Source organism: Trichechus manatus, unplaced genomic scaffold (genome assembly GCF_000243295.1).
Source record: "Trichechus manatus latirostris isolate Lorelei unplaced genomic scaffold, TriManLat1.0 scaffold00059, whole genome shotgun sequence".
NCBI classification, from domain to species: domain Eukaryota; kingdom Metazoa; phylum Chordata; class Mammalia; order Sirenia; family Trichechidae; genus Trichechus; species Trichechus manatus.
This window is the reverse complement of record NW_004443995.1, coordinates 6,158,874-6,181,158: the sequence shown is the minus strand read 5'-3', so window position 1 is coordinate 6,181,158 and position 22,285 is coordinate 6,158,874. Positions and strand designations below refer to the sequence as shown.

General features: G+C 39.4%; 1 protein-coding gene and 1 non-coding gene across 6 annotated transcripts in view; one reads left to right on the top strand and one right to left on the bottom strand.

Annotated features, from left to right (window-relative positions):
* The window catches only part of LRBA (LPS responsive beige-like anchor protein), an 840,314-nt gene that overhangs the window by 772,777 nt on the left and 45,252 nt on the right, over positions 1 to 22,285 (bottom strand). The gene's annotated exons all lie outside the window — the stretch shown is intronic.
* Positions 11,548 to 11,650, top strand: LOC111821020 (U6 spliceosomal RNA). The gene has a single exon (XR_002824506.1). It is a non-coding gene; the product is annotated as a U6 spliceosomal RNA (small nuclear RNA).

Genomic DNA, 22,285 nt, shown 5'->3' with positions numbered 1-22,285 from the left:
GCTAAAGTCCAAAGAACTGGAGATGAGACAAGAGGCAGCCGCAGGATCCAGAGATCCAGAGAGAGCAAAAAGCCAGAATGTCTGCTTATATTCAGATGTGGGCCACACCCCCAAGGAGACCCCCTTTCATCTGACTGGCTACTCACAGTATATTCAATCATGGGAGTGATCATATTAAAACACAGAATCATGGCCCAGCCAAGCTGACACACAATCTTAACCATCACAGTCCATCCCTTGTCAACCTGGCACATGTACACATCTCCTTAAACCAGAATCTCTAAATAAAAACAATTAGGAAGTCATACTTGCGCCTAACATGATACAACTAACACGTGTACCATCGAAAATGCACTAGCCCTGTTTACAGCTTATATTTTATAAGTGAAGGAAACCAAAATATTTGATACACACAGACAAAGCAGAAATACTCATAACAATTACAGTCCCTGTTTCTGCAACTGGTGACGTGGCTGTAACTGGTATTTAGAACTACCTTCTTCCACCACCCATTCTGTATTCCCTTTGCCCTCAGCAAGTACCTCGGCTGGTCATGGTTCTTTGCCTGGTGGGGTGACCCAAACCTTCATTCCTGAAGGGTCTGGGTCATTAGTAGTCATGTCGGAATTAGGTTGCTGTAGTTTTCCACTGACTTTAATCACAGGGCATAGTAGTACTAACAGACACCCTAAGGAATCTCCTGCATTCCAGACATACTCTTCTTTACCTTCATTATGTAATATCAACCTGATTTCCTCTTGGTAATCAGGATCAGTCACAGCAGTCAGTATGGTAACTCCCTTCTTTGCCTGTTGATCCAGAGGCATAAAGAGCCCAAAGTGGCCAGGTGGCATTCTTAACTTCCAGTTCAGTGGAATCAGTGATGTGTCTCCAGGTGGGAGCATTACTCCCTTTGGAACTAAGACCTCTAGGCCTGCAGAGCATAAGGTCAAGGGGACAGGAAGCCAAAATCTTGCAAGCGGGTTACTAGGGGTAATAGTGAGTGGTGCCACTCCCATTTCCACCCCTTGACTCCTGGACCTGTGAATCCTGGCTATGCGAGAAACAGCACCATATATTGGACGCTGTTTAAGCATATACAGCCTCCTGGTGAACACTGTCCCAACCCTGCAAGGTACTGCCACCTAGCTGGCACCGTAATTGTGTCTTTAGAAGGCCATTCCATCGTTCTATCAAACCAGCTGCTTCAGGATAATGGGGAACATGGTAAGACCAGTGAATTCCATAAGCATGGGCCCACTGCCACACTTCATTTGCTGTGAAGCGAGTCCCTTGATCTGAGGCTATGCTGTGTGGGATACCATGATGGTGAATAAGGCATTCTGTAAGTCCACGGATGGTAGTTTTGGCAGAAGCATTGCATTCAGGGAAGGCAAATCCATATCCAGAGTAAGTGTCTATTCCAGTAAGGACAAAACACTGCCCTTTCCATGATGGAAGTTGTCCAACATAATCAACTTGCCACCAGGCTGCTGGCTGATCGCCTCGAGGGATGGTGCCATATCGGGAACTCAGTGTTGGTCTCTGCTGCTGGCAGACTACGCACTCATCAGAGGCTGTGGCCAAGTCAGCCTTGGTGAGTGGAAGTCCATGCTGCTGGGCCCATGCATAACCTCCATCCCTCCCACCATGGCCACTTTGTTCATGAGCCCACTGAGCAATGACAGGAGTAGCTGGGGAAAGAGGATGACTGGTTTCCAAAGAACGCGTAATCCTATCCACTTCATTGTTAAAATTATCCTCTGCTGAGGTCAGCCTTTGGTGAGCATTCACATGAGACACAAATATCTTCACTTCTTTGGCCCATTCAGAGAGGTCTATCCACATACCTCTTCCCCATAAACCCTTGTCTCCAATTTTCCCATCACGTTCCTTCCAAGTCCCTGACCATCCAGCCAAACCAATGGCCACAGCCCATGAATCAGTATATAATCACACATCTGGCCATTTCTCCTTCCAAGCAAAGTGAACAACCAGGTGCACTGCTTGAAGTTCTGCCCATTCAGAGGATTTCCCTTCACCGCTGTCCTTCAGGGAGGTCCCAAAAAGGGGCTGTAGTGCTGCCGCAGTCCACTTTCGAGTGGCGCCTGCATATTGCGCAGAACCATCTGTAAACCAGGCGCGAGTTTTCTCTTCCTCAGTCAATTGATCATAAGGAACTCCCCATGAGGCCATAGGTGTAGGCTGGGAGATAGAAGGTAATGTGACAGGAGTGGAGACCATGGGCATTTGGGCCACTTTCTCATGCAAGTTACTTGTGCCTTCGGGTCCTGTTCAGGCCCGACCTCGAATGTACCACTTCCATTTAATAATGGAGTGCTGTTATGCACGTCCAACTTTACGGTTCTGTGGGTCAGACAGCACCCGGTTCATGATGGGCAGCTCAGGCCTCATGGTGACTTGGTGTCCCATGGTTAAGTGTTCACTCTCTACTAAGGGCCAGTAACAAGCCAAAAGTTGTTTCTCAAAAGGAGAGTACTTATTTGCAGAGGATGGCAGAGCTTTGCTCCAAAATCCTAAGGGTCTGCACTGTGATTCACCAATAGGGGCCTGCCAAAGACTCCAAACAGCATCTCTATCTGCCACTGACACTTCAAGCACCATTGGATCAGCTGGATCATGTGGTCCAAGTGGCAGAGTGGCTTGCACAGCAGCCTGAACAGCCTGAACCTGTTGCAGAGCCTTCTCTTGTTCTGGTCCCCACTCAAAATTAGCAGCGTTTCAAGTCAGTTGATAAATAGGCCGGAGTAGCGCACCCAAATGAGGAATATATTGCCTCCAAAATCCAAAGAGGGCCACCAGGCATTGTGCCTCCTTTTTAGTTGTGGGAGCAGCAAGATGCAATAACTTATCCTTCACTTTAGAAGGAATGTCTCGACATACCCCACTCCTGGTACCAAATGTCTTAGGCTGGGTTCTCTTGAGAAGCAAAACCAGTAAAGTGTATAAATATATATATAGAAAGAGATTTATCTCAAGGAATCAGCTCACGCAACTGTAGAGGCTAGAACGTCCTGAGTCCGTGGATCAGGGTAGAGGACTCTCCCAAGTCACGCAGCTCCAGAAGCTGGCAAGCCCAAGATTGGCAGGTTGGAGAGCAGGGTCCTGCTCACAGGCTGTGCAGACAGACGAATCCCAAGTTCAGCAGATAAGCCAACAGCTCAAGTCCCAAGAACTGGAGATGAGATGACAGGAGGCAGCCATAGGATCCAGAGATCCAGAGAGAGCAAAAAGCAAGAATGTCTGCTTATATTCAGATGCAGGCCACACCTCCAAGGAGACTCCCTTTCATCTGACTGGCTACTCATAGTTCACATTAAAACACTGAGAATCATGGCCCAGTCAAGTTGACACACAATCTTAACCATCACACCCATGGTAAAGCAATGTCATAAATTTTTAAGTATCTTAAGTACCAACATCTGAGAAAACTGAAAACAGACCATACCTTAATCAATTGTGTATTCTTTGCATCTATCTGGATTCAGAAGATGATCAACAAAACATATTTGAATGAATGTAGAAATGCAGACCTGTATGCAATGGTAGAGTGAAACTGATACACCTGTAACGTATGAGGTTATACATTAACACAAATCTTTTAGAAAGAACTGTAGCAACAAAACTTCAAAAGCCTTGAGTAGAAGTTAATACCCTTTGATTCAGCAATTCAACTTCTAGAAATCTATCTCAATTAAATAAACCAAGATATGAAAATCACTTTATACATACTAGTTCAACTGCAGTTTTATTTGTAATAAAAAGCAACAAACAACTTAGATATCTCACAGTAGTGGCACTGTAATATGCCAGCTTGGCTAGGATTAACTACACTTCCCAAAAATTCCTTTCCTGTAAGTATCTGGTTAGGGTAGGCCACAGGAGAGAGTCTGGTGGGAGACATGGATGGGGAAGTGAGGCAGCAGCCATTTTGTAGCTCACATACACTGTAGCTTGTCTGCTGGCTCACCTTATTAGTATGATACAGTGGCAGGGCCTACAACTGCCCCACCTTCCCCTGCATTCTCTTTCAGCTTCGCCTACAGTTAAACTCCATGAAGAAAGGAACACCTTCTGCAAAACACTCACATGATCAAGGTCAGAAGCAATACGCAAGACCTCAAGCAGGTTTTAGTCTGCCCTTGTAAGCTCCAGTCTGTTCTTGCTCTCTCCCACGTTATAGGCATCTTCTCTTCCTGATTGCTTGCCTTATCAACTTCAAACTCCAGAATCAGAAGCAAAGATAAGAGCCTTACAGAGACTGCTTAACCAGCTCCTACAACTGCGTACTGTCAAATCCTTTTAGCAAATCTGTATCTTAAAGATATTTGTGGGTGGGACTTTTGTCTAGAGGAGTACAACCCAAGAAGGTTACAGAAAACCCACAAAGTTCCTAAAAGAGTTATACATGCAGAAACATTGCCAGCCTGAAGTAAAAGGTCAGAAACAGGACAGAATGCGGAGAGGGCATTGAACCCCAGATTTACACTAGTAAGAAGCAAGCATAGAGAGCTGCTCAGCTATAAAGACATGCCATCTTGCACGAAAAAGGGAAGATGACTGTCAGCTGAACCAAAAACCCAAAAGACAGAGCCAAGAGCTATGGAAAACTATTCCCAGGCCTTGAGACCTAGTCAAGGAATTTTCAGCATTATCCTGGCTGGAGTTTGAACTGCTATAGACCAGTGACTCCTTTGTGCATTTTAATCCTTTTCAAAAAGGAAAGTGTGTAGTGGGTAGACAATGCTACTCTACATTGTATGTTGGAGATAGGTAACTTGCCTCTAGTTCCACGGGCCTACAGAGCTAGAGGAACTGTCCACAAAGCACTGTACTTAAGAACTACACCTAAGGAATGTTATCCACAACTGCACCTGAACTAGATGATGAGGTTCTGTACTTTGTTCCAATGCTACAATGGTCTGAAATTTTATTTGTTGTTTTAAGTCTCTAAATTTGTGGTTAATTTGTTATGCAGCACAAATTTGTTTAATAAACTGCCACATTAAACAATAACTGGAAAACACATCTGCCACTGGCCATGACAGACTAACCAATACCAGACTTAATCTTCCACCATAAATAACTGGAAAACTAAACAAAATGTATAAACCATTTTTTATACATTGGACAATGGGCAGAAATGGACTGGGATCACTGAGAGAAGGGAAACAACGAAGGTACGATCACCCCAGTCTAGTCTAACCTCAGATTTAATGTCACACAGATTTAAGAAAAGGAATACTTGACAAATATATGTCAAGTACTCAACTGTAAGATAAGAGTCACTGCCTTTGCTGAAATTCAAATAAAAATTTACAGTTTTTCTTACAAATTTATCATAATGTACTGTTGAATACTTACGTTTTTAAAATGAGTCCAAAATTCACTATAACTTTTCATTTGAGAAAAAAATTAATGGATTAGAAAGTTTTGTTCCCACATTTTTCTAGAGTTTTCAAATAACCACTTTTATAAGTGACACAGCCTTTTCAGCAACAAAATCACAAAATAATGTAAACATTTCCAAACATCTCACCTTCACAGGATAAATTTCATTAAAAAAAAAAAAAGTTACTTTTTCACTCACAGCTAAAATGTTACCTTTAATATCAAGGGACAGAGATTGTTTATATTTATAAATATATCACTGACAGAAAAAATAAATTTAGAAGATCCTTCTTTCCATAGTAGAAAAATACCTAACTCATCTTTAAGTTCAACTCTTACTTTATCATTACCACAAATAGTGGGCCACTGAGTATTTAAAAAAATTTTATAACCACTCCCCAGCTCCTTACAGAATATTAAGTCTACTATTTAAAATAACATAATCTTGAACTTTTGGGGAACACGGCGCTATAGTCAGAAGCACCACGCTGTCCCTCCACAGCAAAGATCAGAAAAATTAAGTCAAACAGAATCACACGTCAATCCTGGAAACTTAAGCACCAAATGAAGAGATAAAGAACTCAGTCAAGCACCAAATCGAATAAGAAACTGACTGAGAACATACAGCGAGGAGACATACATGCAGAGGTCCCCTATCAGCGACCACAGCACGGATCTGCCATCTTGGACTACTATCAGAGATCAGCGAACAGGGGGTATGAGAAAGCAGCTTCACGGAGCTTCCAGCAGGAGACAGAACAACCAGTAACCAGCGATATAGGCTTTCCCACCTCACACGATATTCACCCCTACTTAACCTCCTCTGCTTCCTGCAGCCACAGTGTCTTGGCTGGGAAAAAAAAGCTTCACCCCAGTGTCACCTGGATTCCTCCCGCCCGCACTGGCCTGCTCCCTGAGTGCCTTTTGTTGGCTGCTGGTGTTGCTCTTTTCCACTTCTTTAGATTTCTTCCTTACCTCTCACCACCTCCCCCACCTTTCTCTCAAATACCTGGCTCCGTGTGCCACCTTCGCTTCTTCCTGAAAGGCTGCAAAACACAGCTCAACTGTGAAACTGCTTCCTGGCCCATGCCATCATGCTGGTAAGACCCCCGGGGCTTTTTTGTTCGTTCTGATTTGTTCTGTTTTGATTTGTTTGTTTGTTTTCTTTTTCTTTTCTCAACTTGGGAGCCCCTTCCAGCCGGGCAGTACCGTGTGGCTTGGAAGCTACTCCCTTATTCTGCGCAGATGCACAGGGACATCCCTGTGCGCGTTTCTTTTTCCTTGTTTTTTTCTGTTTGTTTGTTTTCTTCTCTCTTATTCCCTTTTTGTCTTTCTTCATTTCCAGTTTCTTGATTTATTCTTTTTCTTTTACCCTTTTACTTTTTTTTTTTTTTCATTTTTGTTTTTCCCCATTTCTTAGTCTCTCAATAGCAAGCTCCCTTAGCACTCTTTTTTGTTTGTGTGTATGTTTTTGGCTCCTGTTCCTCTCTCCTCTCTCTCCTCTTTCCCATACCCATCTTAGCTCCACACATCACAATCTACCCCCTCATTCATGCGTACCTGCACTGTGCATTGAACATCACACTCCCAAGCAGTACAGGCACTGCCTACTGGAACCTGCCCTGCACTGATTCCCAATCCACACTGTCAGCCCTGGTACGTGCCACAAACAACCCATCTCAGCAACTCCCCTTTAGCCAGTAGTGCCCTGCTGTACCATACCTGAGCAACTGTTCCTGCCCATTGGAGAAGGAGGTAAAAAGTATCGTGCCCACAGACAAGCAAACAACAAAGAACACACAGCCCACCTGCTCAGACATAACCAAATAAAACAAAAAAGCAGGATGAAACAAACAAATCTACAATCAATAAACGAGGAAAACAACTACTCAATGTCTCGAAGACAGCAGACAATATCAAAACATTTACAAAAACAGGACATGATGGTTCCAGTAGGCATCCAAAATAAAACACCAGATGACCTTCCAGTAGAAAAAAAGGCACTAGACCTAACTGATAGGGAATTCAAATCTCTAATATTCAGAATTATCCAAGAGTTGATGCAAAAAGTAGACAAAAAAGGAAGAAAAAATAGACAAATTCATGGAAAAGGCAAATAAATTCATAGAAAATACAGACAAAAAAAGGAAGAATTCAAGAAAATAATACAGGAATAAAATGCTTAAATAAATTCACAACTAGAAACATACAAAAACAACAATTAGGAATCCAAAAGATAAACAACAAGACTTCAGAAATGGACAGTGTCATAGAAGGGCTGAGGAGCAAGTCTAAAACAATGGAAGACAGGATCAGCGAAACTGAAGACAAACACTCAGATACAACTCTGAGGAAAAATCAGAAAAAACAATGAAAAAAATTGAAGAAACTCTGAGAATTATGTGGGATACAATCAAAAGCAAAAATCTTCGAGTGATCGGAGTTCCAGAACAGGGGGAGAAAACAGAAAACACAGAGGATCAATGCAGAACTGCTGACAGAAAACTTCCCCAATATCATGAAAGAGGAAAAGATGACCATCCAAGAAGCTCAATGAACCCCACATAGGATAGACCCCAACAGAAAATCACCAAGGCATATCACAATCACACTCACTAAAACCACCGTTCAGCTGGGGATTGGACAGCCTCATAAAACAAAATGGGACTAATGAGGCACAGCAGTCCAGGGACAAGGACTTGAAGGCAGGAGGAGACAGGAAAGCTGGTGATAGGGAACCCAAGGTTAAGAAGGGACAGTGTTGACATGCCGTGGGGTTGTTAACCAATGTCACAGGGCAATATGTGTACTGTTTAATGAGAAACTATTTGTTCTGCAAACCTTCATCTAAGGAAAAAAAAATGATCTATGTGAGATCAAATTGACAACAGCAACTCAAAAGGTTTGATGGAAAGCCTAGGGGGCAGTGAGTTGAAGATAATGGTGATGGAATGATTTAGAAAAGCATAGAGAATAGCAGCACAACTGGAAGAATGTAATCCATGTCACTGAATTGTACATGTAGAAACTTTTGAAACGGTGTAACTTTGGCTATGTATATTTCCACCAAAAAAAAGGTCCTCCAAGGTCGAGAAGGGAGAGTGTTGACATGTCGAGGGGTTGTTAACCAATGTCATAAAACAATATGTGTACTGACTGTTTAATGAGAAACTATTTGTTCTGTAAACATTCACCCAAAGTAGAATAAAAAAAAAAAATTTTTAAAGAAAAAAATTTTTCCAGGAAAAACTAAAATAAAATAATATAATCTTTAAATTCATTTCTGCACCAGTAACATATCACAATAAGCTGAAAGGAAACACATAGGTGAGGTTTCCATTATCAACCCCTCCAGGCTTCCTCAGAAATGCCATAAAAACTATAAATCTCACTTGATCATCAATCTGACAGAATGAGGGGTACCAGTATAAAGCTTAATTATTTCTAATTTTTTATTTAAAAAATGAATACAAATTCTAATAATTAGTTCTTACACTTTAATGAGTCATCTTAAGCATCACACTTTGGAGACCACCATTTGAAAATGATTGCTTCTAAGTTTGAACTTATAACTCCAAATTTTACCAAGTCCTTATCGTCCAAGTAGAAATTACAGGTGTAGCTCTGAAATCTTTCTCAAAATAAAGACTAAAAATATGTATGTTCATCTAAAAAAGTGAGAGGAAATTTACAGATACCTTTTCTGAATATCTAACAGTCTACAGCTCTTATTGACAGGATCTCATTTAATGTTAACAACTCTGAAAGATAGACATTAATACCCACTTTTTCATTTTAAATATTCAAAAGGTGCCATTTTTAATTTTATTTGCCCTTTTTATTTTCAACGTTTTTCCCAGATACTTTCTAATAGGAAATGCAGAATTCGCTGGCTCCTTAAAAGGGTAACTAAATATAACATTTTCCTGATGACACATATTCATTCATCAGTCCTATCATTACTGTTCTTTAGATAATGAAGCCTACTATAGTTTTATTTACTCTGGATCCTCCATACTGTCACACTCTCAGCTGTCACTGCTGCTGTCATTAAACCAATCTAAAGCACTCTCAAGATCCTTCTATTTTATTATTTCAAATGTACTAAGAAAATAGACAACCACGTTTAAAAATGAAATATTAATTTGAGTCAATAACAGAGCCAAAAATTAGATTAGTGGTTGCCAGGGACTGGAGGGAGGAAGGAATGGGGAGTGACAGCCAATGGGTAAGGGGTTTCTTTTGGGGGGTGATAAAAATGTTTTGAAATTAGATAGTGGTAATGGCCACACAACCTTCTGAATATATTTAAAAGCAGTGAACTGTACACTTACGAGAGAATTATGGTATGAGACTTATATCTCAATAAAAAATAAATTTTTTTTAAATCAAGTCAATAAGGTCCTTTATTTTATAATACATTGTTTGAATACAGGAGCTCTGCTAAGTATTTCAGGAGCTCTCTCTCCAGTTTTGAGTATACTCCAGTTATCGATTGCTGCCTACCTTATTGCTCCAAAGTTAAGTTATTTAAAAACAACAATCATTTTATTACCTCTCCCAGTTTCTGTGAGATAGGAATTCAGGACTGGCTGGGATAAGCAGTTCTGGCTTTAAGTCTCTCGTGCAGTTGCAGTCAGACAGTGGCTAGATCTGAACATCGCTGCCTTCATACAGTTTCAGGGCCTTTCCAAGCGGTCCCCCTACATGGGCTAGTATGAGCATCCTCACAGTTTGGTGGTCTCCAAAGCTGAACTGCTTACACTGCAGCTCAGGGCTCCAAACACAACTATTCCAACTAGCCTCAAAAGTCACATACTATAGCTTCTTCAGTACTGTATAGGTTGAAAATCACAAAAATGAAAAAAAGAAACCAAACCTGTTGCCGCTGAGTCAAATCCAACTCATAGCAACCCTACAGAACAGAGTAGGGTTTCCAAGGAGCAGCTGGTGGATTTGAACAGTGAACTTTTTGGTTAGCAGCTGAGCTCTAAACCACTGTGTCACCAGGGCTCCAGGAAAGTCACAAAAGATCTACTAATCTAAAAAGGAGGGGACACGGACTTTACCTCTCACTCAAATTTTAAGATCAGTGAGATGGGAGACGTTGTTGCAGCCATCATTGAAGAATACTATCTCAGAGCTATTTTTCAAAAAGCACAGTTGCCCAAAGTCAACCATGAGTTGGAATCAACTCAGAAGCAACTGGTTTTTTAAAATCTCTGAAACTACAGCATATTACATTCGGGTGGTGTCGTGGACTGAATTGTGTCCCCCAAAAAATGTGTGTAGCAACTTGGCTAGGTCATGATTCCCAGTATTGTATGATTTGTTATCTGATGTGATTTCCTTATGTGTTGTAAACCCTATCACTATGATGAGATTATATGTGATCTCCTTATGTGTTGTAAATTCTATCACTGTGATGAGGTTATACTGATGAGGTTGACAAGATACGGTAGTGTCTTAATGCAATCTCTTTTGAGATATAAAAGAGAGAAGCGAGCAGAGACACATGGGAACCTCATATCACCAAGAAAACAGTGCTAAAGGCAGAGCGCGTCCTTTGGACCTGAGTTTCCTGTGCAGAGAAGCTCCCAGACCAAGGAAAGACTGATGCATTACAAGGACCTTTCTCCAGAGCCGACAGAGAGAGAAAGCGTTCTCCTGGGGCTGATGCCCTGAATTTGGACTTGTAGCCTACTGGACTCTGAGAGAATAAACTTCTCTTTGTTAAAGCCATCCACTTGTGGTATTTCTGTTAAAGCAGCACTAGACGACTAAGGCAGGTGGTATCTTTGTTACTAGGTAGCAGTCATGATGTCAACCTTATCTGTCCAAACTGGATTGTTATTTCTAGAGATATAACTGGACAACTACAACTATTCTTGTGAAGAAACCATTCAAGTATCATTTGAGAAAGGAATACAACTCCTGGTTATTTTAAATACCTTCCACTGACACCTTCTAATAAAAAAGAAGCAACCGCATCAAAATTTGCAAAATGGGTGACAATGGCTTGGCAGAAAATCCCAGAGATGATAAGAAGGCAACACCACCAACATTTTTTATGGCAAACAGCATGATAATGAGTAAAAACAGACACCAAGAACTCTGAATCAAAAAGTAATTCAGGTGCTCGCTTCACCAGCACATATACTAAAACTGGAACGATACAGAGATTAGCATCACCCTGCAAAAGGATGACACGTAAATTCGTGAAGCATTCCATATTTTTATCTCTATTTGCAGATGACATGATCTTACACACAGAAACCCCCAAAGAATCCACAAGAAAACTACTGGAACTAATAGATTCAGCAAAGTTTCAGGATACAAGATAAACATACAAAATTCAGTTGGATTCCTCTACACCAACAAAGAGAACTCTGAAGATGAAATCACAAAATCAATACCATTTACACAGCCCCCAAGAAGATAAAATACTTAGGAATAAATCTAACCAGAGACCTAAAAGACCTATACAAAGAAAACTACAAGTCACTACTGCCAAGAATCAAAACAGACCTACATAAAAGTGGAAAAACATACCTTGCTCATGGATAGGAAGACTCAACACTGTGAAAATGTCAATTCTACCCAAAGTGATTTACAAATACAATGCAATCTCCATCCAAATTCCAACTGCATGTATTAATGAGATGGAGAAATAAATCACCAACTTCATACTGAAAGTGAAGAGGCTGTGGATAAGTAAAGCATTACTGAAAAAGAAAAACAAAGTGGAAGCTTCCCACTACCTCATTTTAGAACCACAGACCAATGGAACAGAACTGAGACTCCAGATGTAAATTCATCCACCTATGAGCAGCTGATATTTGACAAAGGCCCAAAGTCTGTTAACTGGGGAAAAGACAGTCTCTTTAAGAAATGGTGCTAGCATAAAGGAGACTGGAGAAACCTCGAGAATGTGGTCCCCAGACACCCTTTTAGCTCAGTGGTGAAGTTACCTCCGAGGTTCACTGTTCAGCCTGGGAGTGGACAGCCCCGTAAAACCAAATGAGACTAACGAGGTACAGGAGTCCAGTGACAAGGGCCAGAAGGCAGAAGGGGACAAGGAAGCTGGTGATAGGGAACCCAAGATTGAGTAAGGATATTGTTGATGTGTTGTGAGATTGTTAACCATTGTCATAGGGCAACATTTGTAGTAACTGTTAAATGAGAAACTCTTTTGTTCTGTAAGCCTTCATCTTAAGTGAGAATAACAGCACAACTGGAAGAGCGTAGTCAATGTCACTGAACTGTGTATGTAGAAATTTTTGAAATGGTGTATCTTTGGCTATGTGTATTTTCACCAAAAAAAAAAAAAAAGGTTGAGAATTTAGAGGGTTAACAGGTTGTGGGGTTGTTAACCAATGTCATAAAACAATATGTGTACTACTGTTTCATGAGAAACTATTTGTGCTGTACACCTTCACCTGAAGTACAATAAAATTAAAAAAAAAAAAAAAAACGACTTCACCAAAAGAGTAAAAAGACTACCTACAGACTGGGAAAAACTTTTGGCTACAACATACCCAATCAGGGTCTAATCTCTAAAATCTACAAGATACTGCAAAACCTCAACAACAGAAAGACAAATAACCCAATTAAAAAATTGGTGAAGGATATCAACAGGCACTTCACCAAAGAAGACATTCACGCAGCCAACAGACACATGAGGAAATGCTCACGATCATTAGCCATTAGAGAAATGCAAATCAAAACTACAATGAGATATCATCTCGCCCCAACAAGGCTGGCACTAATCAAAAAAACACAAAATAATAAATGCTGGAGAGGCTGTGGAGAGACTGTAACACTTACACACTGTTGGTGGGAATGTAAAACAGTACAACCACTTTGGAAATTGATTTGGTGCTTCCTTAAAAGCTAAAAATAGAAGTACCATACGATCCAGCAATCCCACTCCTTCAAATATATCCTAGAGAAATAAGAGCCATCACACAAACAGATACATGCACAACTATGTTCACTGCAGCACTGTTCACAACAGCAAAAAGATGGGAACAACCTTGGTGCCCATTAACAGATAAATGGATAAACAAATTATGATATATTCACACAATGGACTACTACACAACAATAAAGAACACCGATGAATCCACAAAACATCTCATAATATGGATTATTCTGGAAGGCATTAGGCTGAGTGAATTTAGTCTGTCACAAAAGGACAAACACTGTATGAAACTACTATCATAAAGAACTCAAGAAAAGGTTTTAATACAGAAGAAAACGTTCTTTGATGGTTACGACGGTGGGGAGGGAGGGAGAGGGGTACTCACTAACTACATAGTAGACAAGAATTACCTTAGGTGAAGGGAAGGACAACACACGATACAGGGGAAGTTAGCACAACTGGACTAAACCAAAAGCTAAGATGTTTCCTGAATACAAACAAACACTTCGAAGGAGAGAGTAGTAGGGGTGGGGGTCTGGGGACCATGGTTTCAGGGGACATCTAGGACAACTGGTATAACAAAGTTTATTAAAAAAATGTTCTGCATCCCACTTTGGTGAGTGGCATCTGGGGTCTTAAAAGTTAGCAAACAGCCATCTAAGATGCATCAATTGGTCCCAACCCACCTGGAGCAAAGGAGAATGAAGAACACCAAAGACACAAGGAAAATATTAGCCCAAGAAACAGAAAGGGCCACATAAACCAGAGACTCCATCAGCCTGAGACCAGAAGAACTAGATGGTGCCCAGCTACCACCAATGACAGCCCTGACAGGGAACACAGCACAGAATCACTGACAGAGCAGGAGAAAAGTGGGGTTCAGAACTCAAATTCTAGTAAAAAGACCAGACTTAATGGTCTGACTGAGACTGGAGGAACCCCAGAAGACATGGCCCCCAGACTCTCTGTTAACCCAGAACTCAAACCATTCCCGAAGCCAACTCTTCAGACAAAGACTAGACTGGACTATAAGACTATAACGATACTCGTGAAGAGTGTGCTTCTTAGGTTAAGTAGATACATGAGACTAACTGGGCAGCTCTGTCCAGAGGCAAGATGAGAAGGCAGAAAGGGACAGGAGCTGGTTGAATGGACACGGGAAATTCTGGGTGGAAAGGAGGAGTGTGCTGTCACACTGTAGAAAGAGCAACTAGGGTCACATAACAATGTGTGTATAAATTTTGGTATGAGAAATTAACTTAGGCTGTAAACTTTCACTTAAAGCACAATTTAAAAAAAATTCAGAATATTTCGACTTTGAATATCAAGGATTTTTAATATTTTCCTTTACATGTATGAACAGGAGTGAAATAAGCTTTAAAAAATCCATGTACAAGTAAGTCTGAAAGAGCTTGTACAATAAGTATAAAGTAAAAAATGTAACTGATACAAATAATAACCTGTTAAAAGATTTATAGTGGATGAAAAAAAAACCATCTACAATAGCAACATAAAAGAAAAAAATAATAAAGAATAAACTTGACAAGAAACTTAATAAAAATAAATAAAACATTCCTGAAAGGCACAAAAGTAGACTAGAACAAATGGAAAGATGTTCTATGTTCTTGGTTAGCAGATCGCAATACCATTAAGACATTCTACTTAAGATATTTAATAAACTTAATGTGCTCCCAATAAAAATACCAGTGAGCTTTAAAATGCTGGACACCTTGACACTAAAGTTCATATACAAAAACAAATTCACAAAAATGGCTAGGAAAACACTAAAGAGTAAGAGGTATAAAAAGGGATTAAATCTACCAGATATTTAAAAGTACTACAAAATCAATCAATGTAGTCAACCACCTAAGTAAAACAAGAGAATCACATGATCATGTCAATAGATAAAGAAAAGTCATTTGACAAAGTCCAACACCCATTCCAGATAAAAACTCTCGGCAAAACAGGAATAGAAGGGAAATTTATACAACATAATAAAGGGTATTTATACAAAGCCAACAGCCATTTATACAAAGCCAATATTATGCTCAACAGAGAGAGACTGAAAACATTTCCCTTGAGAACGGGAACCAAACAAAGATGTCCTTTATGACCACTCTTATTCAACATCGTGCTAAAGTGCTAGCTAGAACAATAAGGTAAGAAAAAGAAACAAACGGCATCCAAATTGGTAAGGAAGAGGTAAAACTATCCCTATTCACAGATGATATGATCCTATACAGAGAAAACCGAAAAGAATCACAAGAAAGCTACTGGAACTAACAGCAGGTTTCAGCAAAGTAGCAGGATACACGATTAACACACAAAAAATCAGCTGTATTCTTCTACACCAACAAAGAGAACTTCAAAAAGAAAATGAGAAAAATAATACCATTTACAACAGCCCCACAGAAGGTAAAATACTTAGGAATAAATCTAACCAGGGACATAAAAGACCTACACAAAGAAAACTACAAAACACTACTTCAAGAAACCAAGAGACCTAGGTAAATGGAAAAACATACCATGCTCTCAACATTGTGAAAATGTCAATACCAGCCAAGCGATCTACAGATTTAATGCAATCCTGATCCAAATTCTTTAACGAGATGGAGAAACTAATCACCAACTCTACATGGAAACAGAAGACGCCCCAGATAAATAAAGCATTATTGAAGAAAAGGAACAAAGTAGAGGGCCTCATACTACCTGATCTTAGAGCCTACTATACAGCCACAGTAGTCAAAACAGCCTGGTACTGGTACAACTATGACACCCAGACCAATGAACAGAATTGAGAATCCAGAATAAATCCAGCCACCTATGGGGAGCTGATATTTGACAAAGGGCCAAAGTCCATGTAATGGGGAAAAAACAACAAATGGTGCTGGCATAACTGGATGTCCATCTGTAAACAAATGAAATAGGACCTCTATCTCACGCTACACACAAAAACTAACTCAAAATGGATCAAAGATTTAAATATAAAACCTAAAATGATAAAGATCATGCAAGAAAAAATAGAGACAATGCTAGGGGCCTTAATACATGGCATAAATACAATACAAACCACAACTAACAATGCACAAACACCAAAAGACAAATTTGATAACTGGGAGCTCCTAAAAATTAAAACACTTATGCTTATCAAAAGACTTCAATATATCTTAGAGAAATAAGAGCCGCCACACAAGTAGATATATGCACACCCACGTTCATTGTAGCACGTTCACAAATATGCACACCCATGTTCATTGTAGCACTGTTCACAATAGCAAAAAGATATAAACAACCTAGGTGCCCATCAACAGACGAGTGGACACAATGGAATACTACGCAATGATGAATCCGTGAAACATCTCATAATGAATCTGGAAGGCATTACGCTGGGTGAATTTAGTCAGTCACAAAATGACATTGTATGAGACCACTATTATAAGCACTCAAGAAATGGTTTAAACACAGAAGAAAACATTCTTTGATGGTTATGACGGTAGGGAGGGAGGGAGAGGGGTATTCACTAACTAGAGAGTAGATGACAATTATCTTAGGTGAAGGGAAGGACAACACACGATACAGGGGAAGTCAGCACAACTGGACTAAACCAAAAGCTAAGACATTTCCTGAATACAACCAAACACTTCAAGGGATAGAGTAACAGAGGCGGGGATCTGGGGACCATGGTTTCAGGGGACATCTAGGACAACTGGTATAACAAAGTTTATTAAGAAAATGTTCTGCATCCCACTTTGGTGAGTGGCATCTGGGGTCTTAAAAGTTAGCGAACAGCCATCTAAGACGTATCAATTGGTCCCAACCCACCTGGAGCAAAAGAGAAGGAAGAACACCAAAGACACAAGGAAAATATTAGCCCAAGAGACAGAAAGGGCCACATAAACCAGAGACTCCATCAGTCTGAGACCAGAAGAACTAGATGGTGCCCGGCTACCACCAATGATCGCCCTGACAGGGAACACAACAGACAGTCCCTGACAGAGCAGGAGAAAAGTGGGGTGCAGAATTCAAACTCTAGTAAAAAGACCAGACTTCAATGGTCTCAGACTGGAGGAACCCCAGAAGACATGGCCCCTGGACACACTGTTAGCCCAGAACTGAAACCATTCCTGAAGTCAACTCTTTAGACAAAGATTAGACTAGACTGTAAGACAGAAAATGATACTATCTCATTAGTGATTACCCCTCCCTCTCCCTGCCTACCCTTGCAACCATCAGAAAATGTTTTTTTCTGTGTGTAAACCTTTTCTTGAGTTCTTATAATAGTGGTCTCATACAATATTTGTCCTTTTGTGATTGACTTATTTCATCAGCATAATGAATGCCCTCTAGATTCATCCATGTTGTGAGATGTTTTGCAGATTTATCGTTGTTCTTTATCTTTGCATAGTATTCCATTGTGTGTATGTAACATAATTTATTTACCCATTCATCTGTTGATGGGCACTTAGGTTGTTTCCATATTTTTGCTATTGTCAATAATGCTGCCATGAACATGGAAGTGCATATGTCTATTCATGTGACGGCACTTATTTCTCTAGGGTATATTCCTGGGAGTGGGACTGCTGGATTATATGGCATTTCTAGTTTTTTAAGGAAGCACCATATCATTTTCCAAAGTGGTTGTACCATTTCAAATTCCCACCAGCAGTGCATAAGATTTCCAATCTCCCTGCAACCTCTCCAACATTTGTCAGTTTCTGGTTTGTTTGTTTGTTTTTGATTAGTGCCAGTAATGTCGGGTGAGATGGTATCTCATTGTAGTTTTGATCTGCATTTCTCTAATGGCTAATGATTAGTGAATACCCCTCTCCCTCCCTCAAAGTTTCAACTTTGGTGAAGGGAAAGACAGCACACAATATAGGGGAAGTCACCACAATTTGACCAAGGCAAAGGCATAGAAGTTTCCTCGACACATCCAAACAGCTTGAGGGACCAAGTTGCTGGGGCTGAGGGCTGGAGACCATAGTCGAGGGGCATCTAGGTCAACTGGCATAACACAGTTCATAAAGAAAATGTTCTACAACCCACTTTGGTGAGTAGCATCTGGGGTCTTAAAAGCTTGTGAGCAGTCATCTAAGATATACTCATTGGTCCCATTACGTCGGAGCAAAGGAGAATAAAGAAAACCAAAGATACAAGGAAAATATTAGTCCAAAGGACTAAAGGACCACATGAACCACAGCCTCCACCAGCCTGAGACCAGAGGAACTAGATGGTGCCCGGCTACTACCACCTACTGCTCTAACAGGGATCACGACAGAAAGTTCTGGACAGAGCAGAGAAAAATATAGAACAAACTTCAAATTTACAAAAAAAGATCAGGCTTACTCATCTGACAGAGACTGGAGGAACCCCTGAGACTATGGTCCCCGGACACTCTGCTAACTCATAACTGAAACCACTCCCAAAGCCCCCTTTTCAGACAAAGATTAAACAGGCCTATGAAACAAACAATAACACAAGTGAAGGATGTGTTTCTTAGTTCAGCCAAATATACAAGACCAAATGGGCAACTCCTGACCAAAAGCAAGACGAGAAGGCAGGAAGGGACAGGAAAATTGGACAAACAGACACAGGGAACGTGTGGTGGAAAGGGGTAGAGTGCTGACATATTGCAGGGATTGCAATCAATGTCACAAAACAATTTGTGTATGAATTTTTGAATGAGAAACTAAATTTGCGCTGTAAATTTTCACCTAAAGCACAATAAAATTTAAAAAATAAAATGAAAATAAAAACAAGTAAGTGAAAGAAAAAAGGTACTACAAAGCAGTGCGGTACTGGAGCATGAATAGACAGTCAGACCAATAAAACAGAAAAGAAAGTCCAGAAATAGACCCAGCTACAAAAAAACTAAAGCATATAAAAAAAAATAAGTATCCCAGATTTGTGCAGTGAAGTTGGTCTTTTTAATTAAATGGTGTTGGGACAAGTGAGTAGCCATTCTGAAAAGGATAAAATTGCATCCATTCCTCATATCACACACAAGAATAAATTCCAAAGGAACCAGGGATCTAAATGTAAAAAAGTGAAACCATACAAGTTTTAGGAAAAAAACATGGGTGAATTTTTATATAAGTAGAATGTAGGGAATGCTTACTTTCTAACTATGGTTAAAACACCAGATGCAAAAAAGTAAAAAATTATTAAAGCTGACTACAAAAAAATAAAAAACCTTTGCATGGCAAAACACCATAAGCAAAGTTAAAAAACAAAAAGCAAACTGGGAGGAAGTATTTGCAACATACATCATAGACAAAAGGCTAATATCCCTCAACGAAAAAGTCTTTTTTTTTTAAATCAAGAGAAAAAAAAGACCAAAACTCCTATAGAAAAATAGGTGAAAGACAAGAACATACAATTTACAAGAAGATATAATAATCACGCTTTGACGTGAAAAATGTTCAAATTCACTCACAAGAGAAATGCAAATTAAAATTACACTGAAATACCATCTCTCACCCATCAGTCTGGCAAAAATTCAAAGCTCAACAATACATTCCGCAGGCAAGAGTGTGGATAAACAAGCATTTTCATATATTGCTAGCGGGAATGAAAAATGGTACAGCCCATATGAAGGTGAATTTCGCAATATCTAACAGAACAACAAATGCATTTACACTTTCACCCAGCTATTCCACTTCAAGTAATACATCGTGAAGATGTGCCTCTAACCACACAAAAATACTTAAGAACAAGGTTATTTATTATACAATATTATTTGGAAATACTGGAAACTAAGTGGCCAAGCACAAATGATTGGTTGAATAACGATGGCAGACACACACAAAAGAAAATAATGCAGCTATAAAAAAGAATGAGTCTAAGTGATAAGAAAGCATTGTTTCACAGTTTAATAACCAATGTCTTCTCTTTCTTTTATGTTTGGTACCTAAAATAATGATGCATCTTACAATTAATAATGTCTTAGAGTCAATGAGAAATAGTAAGTGATAGGTAATAAAAAAAATCAGTAAATTTTCTTTATGCAACTAATATGCTTTTAGGAAAAAAGTCTTATCTTGCACACTAAATTAAGACTGATTACTGGTACAAGAGACTCAGTATTATCAATCTGGTTTTCAAGCAATTGGGACTTCAAGTATTAATCGTTCCTTAAGTTTCATTCTTTAATACTATGTGCTTAATTATAACTGTAAAATTACCTACATACATTGTAAGAAAATCGATGCTTAGCTATTTAAAATATGTAATATATTTTAAATAGGCTTTAAATATTCAAAAAAAAAATCCCTTGAAAACTAGGCTTAGAGGTAACTCAAAGCTGCTAGATTGGTTAATTAATAAGTGACTGTCAGAAATTAAATGCTGAAAAACGACAAACTCTTAAACTAGAGAGATGAACACAAAATTACAGTATATCTTGAATCCAAATATAGTAAGAAGAAAGAACAGAATGCAACTGTCAGAGAAATCCCCATAAAAATATAATAAATGGTAGGAGTGCCAGAGATTTTTGTTTTCATCTGTAAGTTATATTGGCCAAAAAATAAAACCCACAGAATAAAAAATATAGGTTTCATTTCTAATTTGCATAATTTTAATCACCACATTAATAATCCTAGAAAGAGCATAACTGCTTAAAAAAAAGATCAGTAAGTCAAAAACGACCAGAGAGCAAAAAATGAATTAAAAAAGCCGCAGAATGTAGGGCAATGCTTATCAGTATAACCAGGTGAATCAGGAGACTATGAATGTGATGAAAGAAACTTAGGCAATTTGCTGCACTGGGAAAACAATCTGAAACCCACATTGTGACCTATGTATTTACACAAATGACAGGTGAAGAACTGGAAAGTGGAAGAATACTGTGTAGTAAATAACTTCCTAGAAATTACCCAGTCTGATGATTTTTCTATTTTGTTTAAAATTTTCCATTCCAGCTTTCACCCACCAACTGTGAATTCAGTGAACATCCTTCTTTATTTAAAATGTATTTACCATGAACTATGAAATGTAGAAACAGAACTGAAATGACTACGTTGCCACGTAGGTTACCCCAGGTAAGTCAGATATTATTCACCATAAGCTGGCCCAGTATTGTTACATGTCTCCACTCTAAGTTTCTTCTCTTCTAAGGTATTAAAAATTGAAATTTGCAGTAATATAAGAAATACATACATTTTTCACATTTTGTGTTTTTCTTAGTGTGAAATATAATTCTTTGATTAAAAAAGAATATTTGATAACCCAACATCAAGATGTAATAGAAATCAAACTAAAGAACTCAAAACAATCTCCAGACATTCAGCAAGAGTTAATTATATTACCTAATTTAACAGCTCCCAAGAGCCTCGTGTTATCAAAACAGCGTAACAAAAATTCAAGCTAGTAAATACGTTCCTTCAAATACAGTTAAAATATTTTTGTTTTTAAATTTGGTATTTAAAGAAGTAAAATTAGGTGCATGCTGGACACTGGGGAGACAGAGGGAGGGAATGGGGGTTAGATATTGTCTTAGTCATCTAGTGCTGCTACAACAGAAATACCACAAGTAGATGGCTTTAACAAAGAGAAATGTATTTCTTCACAGTAAAGTAGGCAAAAAGTCCAAATTCAGGGCATCAGCTCCAGGGGAAGGCTTTCCCTCTCTGTCGGCCTTCTTCTCATCAGTGCTCCCTGGACTAGGAGCTTCTCTGCACAAGGACCTGGATCCAAAGGACAGGCTCTGCTCCCAGCACTGCTTTCTTGATGGTATGAGGTCCCCTATTCCCTGCTTGCTTCCCTTTCCTTTTATCTCTTGTAAGGTAAAATGTGGTGCAGGCCACACCCTAGGGAAACTCCCTATACATTGGATCAGGGATGTGGCCTGGTAAGGGTGGTGTTACAATCCCACCCTAATCCTCTTTAACATAAAATTACAATCACAAACTGGAAACCAACCAGGTAATTCTGGGAATCGTTGCCCAG